General features: G+C 39.9%; 1 protein-coding gene across 2 annotated transcripts in view; it reads right to left on the reverse strand.

Moving 5' to 3' along the window:
• LOC106878624 (protein IWS1 homolog) overlaps nucleotides 1-6,396 on the reverse strand; it is an 863,399-nt gene that overhangs the window by 669,996 nt on the left and 187,007 nt on the right. The gene's annotated exons all lie outside the window — the stretch shown is intronic.

The raw sequence follows: 6,396 nt of genomic DNA on the forward strand, positions 1-6,396 counted from the left end.
TCAGAGATTTGATTAAATTGTAAGAAAAAACAAACTAATGAGCCAGGATTTCTAATAAAACCCTACTGTTATACTAAAATCTGAGTAATTTTCCTGCTGAACTTGTTCCAAAAAATGGTTCAAAATGCCATATTTCTTCCCTATTTACAACTTGTGCGTCAACTTAAATAAAGATTATAAAGAGCTCACATCATAATACTGACCTCTAAGAATGTTTCTTAAATAAAGATGATATTTATACCAACCAATTAACTGAAAATGTAATGTTAACAGTTGTAAACTATCACATGCTTCATATCTTTACTTTTCATGATTGCAAAGAAATGTGAAGTCCTGCAAGCCTTTTTATGCTTTTCAATTATGTTCTCATACATTGTGTTGGCAGAGTTGTCTTGAAGAGCATGGTTTCTATTACTAATTTCAACTGCATAGTTTTCCTTGATGTTTACATATGTGTTCAGTGCAGATCAGTCTAGGGGAATTTTCTTTGTCTTGTCAGTTGTTACATCTTAGTGATAATCTTATCCTTGCTGAGATAGGACAATGATCAGAATCTAGTGGCAAAAGTTATAAGCTTCACAGTTCATTGCACTATTTTCCCATTTATTTATTAAAATATGATCAAGTTGTCTTCAGGCAATGTTTAGATATTTAAATGTTCACAACTCTACTAGTTTTTCTTTATACTTAACTTCCAAATCAGTTAGATTACATTAATTTTAAAAAATCTAACAATAATTTTCCATTTCTGTCTGTTTTGTTATGAAAGCTTGTCTTGTCCAATCTTTGCTTTGAAATCTCTTGCAATGAGAGTTAGATTATGTTTTGGGACTTCACATATCAAACCTGAAAGTGCATTGCAAAAGTTTTCAGCAATCTCTAATTCTGTAGTATTTGTAGGACTGTAACAACAGATTATTGTTAGCTTTGGATTTCTATTGAAAGCTGTTATCATCACTGTTGGTGTTATAGACTCAATACAGAGTAAAAATTCTTGTGCTTTTGGACTTAAATCATGCCTATTCATCCAATAGTTGAATTATTTTGAGCTTTCTCAGCTAAATTAGACAGAAGTTTCCAGCCTTTTTCTAAACCATGATATTTAATTAGATCATCAGGATTGTAGTAATGATGTTCTACAACACATGTAACTTCAAGCTTGTAAAGTCCACAAAGTGCTGTAAATTCATTTATTCTCCTAGCGTTATTTAGCATCCTAGTGTTGAAAGAAGTTATATTTATAAATTTGTTGCATTTCAGTAGGGATCCAGTAACCAATTTTTGGACCCTGACCTAGTTTTTCATTAGGAGACATACTCCTAGTTGATCTATGCAATGAGTGGTGCAGGATGGTGAATTATGCAGTTGCCCTGTCATGGTTGTTTTTAAGTTGCTAATTTGAACAGGGGGTGCAATACCTCATGTAAACCTGTAGTTCTCAGCTAATGAGAATTTGTGTGCCTGTCCATTGTGAAAGCAGTTGGTCTGCATAACCACAATATCTCTCCTGCCAATACAATAGTTTATCATTGTGTGCCAGGTTGAACTGCTGGATACCCACAGGAAATATACAGATTTATGAAGGTTGACTCCTTTCCAGCGTATCTCTGATGGGGGTGACTGAATGAGTACTATGCCTTGCCAGAGGGCAACCAATAACTATGCAGGGCATAATCATCACTCTGTGAGGTATTCTTAAGACACCATTGATACAAGATTGATAAAAAAAATTGGCTATCTTAAGATAAGTGCAGAGAAACACTTTTTTTTCTCTGGAAGATAACAGCAGAGAAACTCAATATGTGGGTTTACTGCTATATTCACCATGACTAGACAGGAGACTAGGTTCAGCTATCACAGATTTTAGAACTAGCAAGAGAAATTTCAGTGTGCCTTTGAACCAAACCAAATCTCTATCAATTCCATAAATAAAAAGGCTAGGGAAGATACCTCAAATGGTTATTTGTAAAGAATGAAGAATTACTTGAATCTAAAATATCCTTACTTGAACTTCAGTACTAAATAATAACAACAACAAGTAACCTTCACTGAGAAAAGATTTTGTCGTTATCCCCATAGAGCATCAAAATCACACACAGTTTAGTGAATTCTTCTGAGAAGACTAGACAATATAGACCATGACTAATGTAATAACAATAAAACTGAGATCACCCAGCTGTTATTACATGAATATCCAGTAACTGATTATAAACAAACAATAACGAGTGAAGAACACAAACAATAGAAAGAATAGTTAACAGCAAAATCCAAACAAAACTTTACTATCTACATTAATAAACAATTACATGAGAGAACAATTACCACATGAGTCAACAGAAAAAATCTACCGAATAGTTAAGCAACAATTAGTGGAGATTGAAAATCCCAACTTTTTGACATTGAATGTTTTGCTACACTGTACTGCAATTAGCATTTGCCAACAGACAGAAGTAATGGGGATTGATAGTAATGAGAAGAAACAACCAAAATGGATTACTTCTCTCCAGACAGACTCAAGTACAATATTGAACAGCTAGGTATTATTGTAACAAGGTGAAATGTAAATTCATCAACCACCAGCTGCAACTTTATGATGGATTATCTAAAGTTTATGGGAACTGTTAACAAGAGGCACTAACAAGTAAGCTAATTGCCCTTAAACATGAATTGTGAACAGTATATGAATATTTTGATTATAGGAAAAAAAAAACTATTAGCTGTCAATTGCAAGTTTGTACTAAACTCACAAGTGGTGTATTGCAGTACAAAAGGATGATCCAGAATTATTTTGAGGAGGGATCCGGAATGCAAATAAGCAACACATCCATGATTCAATGTAGTTACATGAGTTATGGAGTGAATGCAAACATATATTCCCAAATTTATGATATCAACAGGGAAACTTTTCTGACAATTGTTGTAAGACTGCCAAATGAGAAATCATCTGGGGGAAATTTGATAGTGGTACAGAAAACTCGCACTCTACAGGGCAGCTCGTTAACCAGTTCAAAAGAGAAGTGAACAATGAGAATGATGTGGGAGACTGGTTAGCAGTTGCATGTACAAAACTAGAAGCTATAAACTAAGAGATTTATGTAGCCAAAAAATTACAGGTTAAGGTTAGGGTTGGTGCTTGAATGTTATGTAGAAATCAAACATAGATTGCTTGAATTCATTCCTCCAAATTCCAGTTGCTATAGTCAATGTCATTAAGAGGTGATAACATGGTCCACAAAGTTACCAATAAGAAATGAAGCCAATACTATAATCAATAAGGGAATATTTCAGGGTGACAGCTTATCTGTAAGGCTTTCTGTTCTAGCAATGAATCTCTTATCAGCCCTGTTAAGAAAATATAAGGGCTACATGACAGGACCTGCCAATGACAGCAAGATTAATGTCACTCACACCTTTTTTGTTGATGACCTGTACTTGAGTAATATTCATAAAACTAAGAGGCAGTTAGACCTGGTCTCAACACTCCTATGGGACATAGGAATGAACAAGTGTTCATATTTGGTAGTCAAATGAGGGAATATTGTCAATCAGGCAAGGAATCATCATCATCATTTAATGTCCGCTTTCCATGCTAGCATGGGTTGGACGATTTGACTGGGGACTGGCGAAGCGGTTGGCTACACCAGACTCTAATCTGATCTGGCAGAGTTTCTACAGTTGGATGCCCTTCCTAACACCAACTACTCCGAGAGTGTAGTGGGTGCTTTTTACGTGCCACCAGCATGAGGGCCAGTACGGCGGTACTGGCAACAGCCACGCTCAAATGGTGTTTTTTATGTGCCACCTGCACAGGAGTCAGCCAATGTTTTGTTCATATGCCACCGGCACAAGTGCTAGTAAGGCGAAGCTGGAAACGATTGTGCTCAAATGGTGCTTTTTATGTGCCACCGGCACGGGAGCGAGACTACTGCTCTGGCAGTGATCTCGCTCAGATGGTGCTGTTAGCGCTCCACTGGTACGGGTGCCAGTCATCAAATTTTGTTCAGCTTCGATCTTACTTGCCCCAACAGGTCTTCGCAACCTGAGTTTAGTGTCCAATGAGGGAAGGTTCGATTGAGTGCCAGTCATCAAATTTTGTTCAATTTCGATTTAGATTTCACTTGCCTCAACAGGTCTTCGCAAGCAGGGTTTTGTGTCCAAAGAAGGAGGGTACGCATAGGTGGGCTGGACACACCCCTGGTAAAGGCCACAGGTTATGGTCTCACTTGGCTTGCCGGGTCTTTTCATGCACAGCATACTTCCACAGGTCTCAGTCACTAGTCATTGCCTCGGTGAGGCCTCATGTTCGAAAGTTGCGCTTCACCACCTCATCCCAGGTTCCTGGGTCTACCTCTTCCACAGGTACCCTCAACTGCTAGGCTGTGGCACCTTTTCACACAGCTATCCTCATCCATTCTCGCCAAGTGACTATACCAGCACAATCGTCTCTCTTGCACACCACAACTGATGCTTCTTAGGTCCAACTTTTCTCTCAAGGTACTTACACTCTGTCGAGTATGCACACTGACATTACACATCCAGCGGAGCATACTAGCTTCATTCCTTGCGAGCTTACGCATGTCCTCAGCATTCACAGCCCATGTTTCACTACCATGTAGCATGGCTCTTCGTACACATGCATCATACAGTCTGCCTTTTACTCTGAGCAAGAGACCCTTTGTCACCAGCAGAGGTAAGAACTCTCTGAACTTTGCCCAGGTTATTCTTAGTCTAGCAGCTACACTTTCAGCATATGGATATCAATGCACCAGAAACCTTTATTTTTCTCCCATCAGCACTTCATAAACAAACAATGGCCAAATTGACTACATTCTTGCCAGGAAAAGGGAAAGGTGGCTGCTTATAAATGCCAAAACCTTCCCAGGTGAAGAATGTACCCCACAACATAGACTAGTAGTTAGTGACTTCCTGATCAGGGCTAAGTGGTTGTCCAGAAGACGACCAGCTTGGAGGAGAAGGGTCTGGAACCTTAAAGATCCTGCAAATGGACAGAGATTTAGAGATTTATTACTCGATGCCTTTGACGAAATAGAGGGGGAAGTAGTTTCACACAATGTAGAAGACAACTGGTTCTTTCTACAGGACAACCTGCTGACGGCCACTGACCAGTTCTGTGGATGGTGCAAAGTCCCCTCTCGACCCAAAATAATGTGGTGGTGGAACAATGTTGTTGACAGGACTATTAGACAAAAGAAACAGGCTTGGAAGGACTGGAAGAACGGTGGTAGCAGGGAATTGTATCAGACTGCCAGGAGGGAAGCTAGGCGAAAGGTTTATTTAGCCAGAGGGGAGGCAGATAAGAAAAAGTTTGCCACTGTTCTGCACCGTGAGGACCAAAGACTTGAGGTATTTCGTGTTGCAAGACAGTGTGCGAGAGAGAATCATGATGTCATGGGAGAGAAACGTGTTTGCATAGATGATGGTACGCTTGCACTAAATGATGCTGCAAAGAAAGAGGTTTGGAGATGCAACTACGAGAGATTGCTCAATTCAGAGAATGGATGGGAGAAAGAGAGTCTGCCGAACGTCGACCCAACAGAGGGACCAGCTATCTGAGTTGACAGTACCACGGTAGATAAAGCAATTAAGAGTATGAAGACAGGGAAGGCCCCTGGCCTATCAGGAATCACTGCAGAGATGCTCAAAATATCTGGCAGTGTCAGCTATAGCCTAGTCATCCATATTGTTAACCGGGTGATACACGAAGGAGTCATACCCAATGACTGGTGTAGCAGCATCATTGTCAACTGCTACAAAGGTAAAGGTTATACTTTAGATACAAATAATTACAGAGGTATCAAGTTGTTAGATCAGGTAATGAAAGTCACAGAGAGGGTCATAGTCCAACTAATTAGGGAGAGAGTCAGTTTAGATGAGATGCAGTTTGGGTTTGTGCCTGGGAAAAGCACCACTGATGCTATATTTCTAGTAAGACAGCTTCAGGAGAAATACCCAGCCAAGGATAAACCTCTGTACCTGGCTTTCGTTGATATGGAGAAAGCCTTTGACAGGGTCCCCCGATCCCTCATCTAGTGGTCAGTGAGGAAACTAGGGATACAAGAATAGTTAGTGAGAGCTGTGTGAGCCACGTACAGAGACGCTGTTAGTAAGGTGAGGGTTGGAAATGAGTACAGTGAAGAATTCCGGGTAGAGGTAGGGGTCCACCAAGGTTCAGTCCTCAGCCCCCTCCTATTTATCATAGTCCTCCAGGCAATAACAGAGGAATTCAAGACGGATGCCCCTGGGAGCTCCTCTATGCTGATGACCTTGCACTAATTGCTGAGTCACTATCAGAACTAGAGGAGAAGTTTCAGGTGTGGAAGCAAGGACTAGAATCGAAGGGCCTTAGACTTAACCTAGCTAAAACCAAAGTCCTAA

Source organism: Octopus bimaculoides, chromosome 10 (genome assembly GCF_001194135.2).
Source record: "Octopus bimaculoides isolate UCB-OBI-ISO-001 chromosome 10, ASM119413v2, whole genome shotgun sequence".
NCBI classification, from domain to species: domain Eukaryota; kingdom Metazoa; phylum Mollusca; class Cephalopoda; order Octopoda; family Octopodidae; genus Octopus; species Octopus bimaculoides.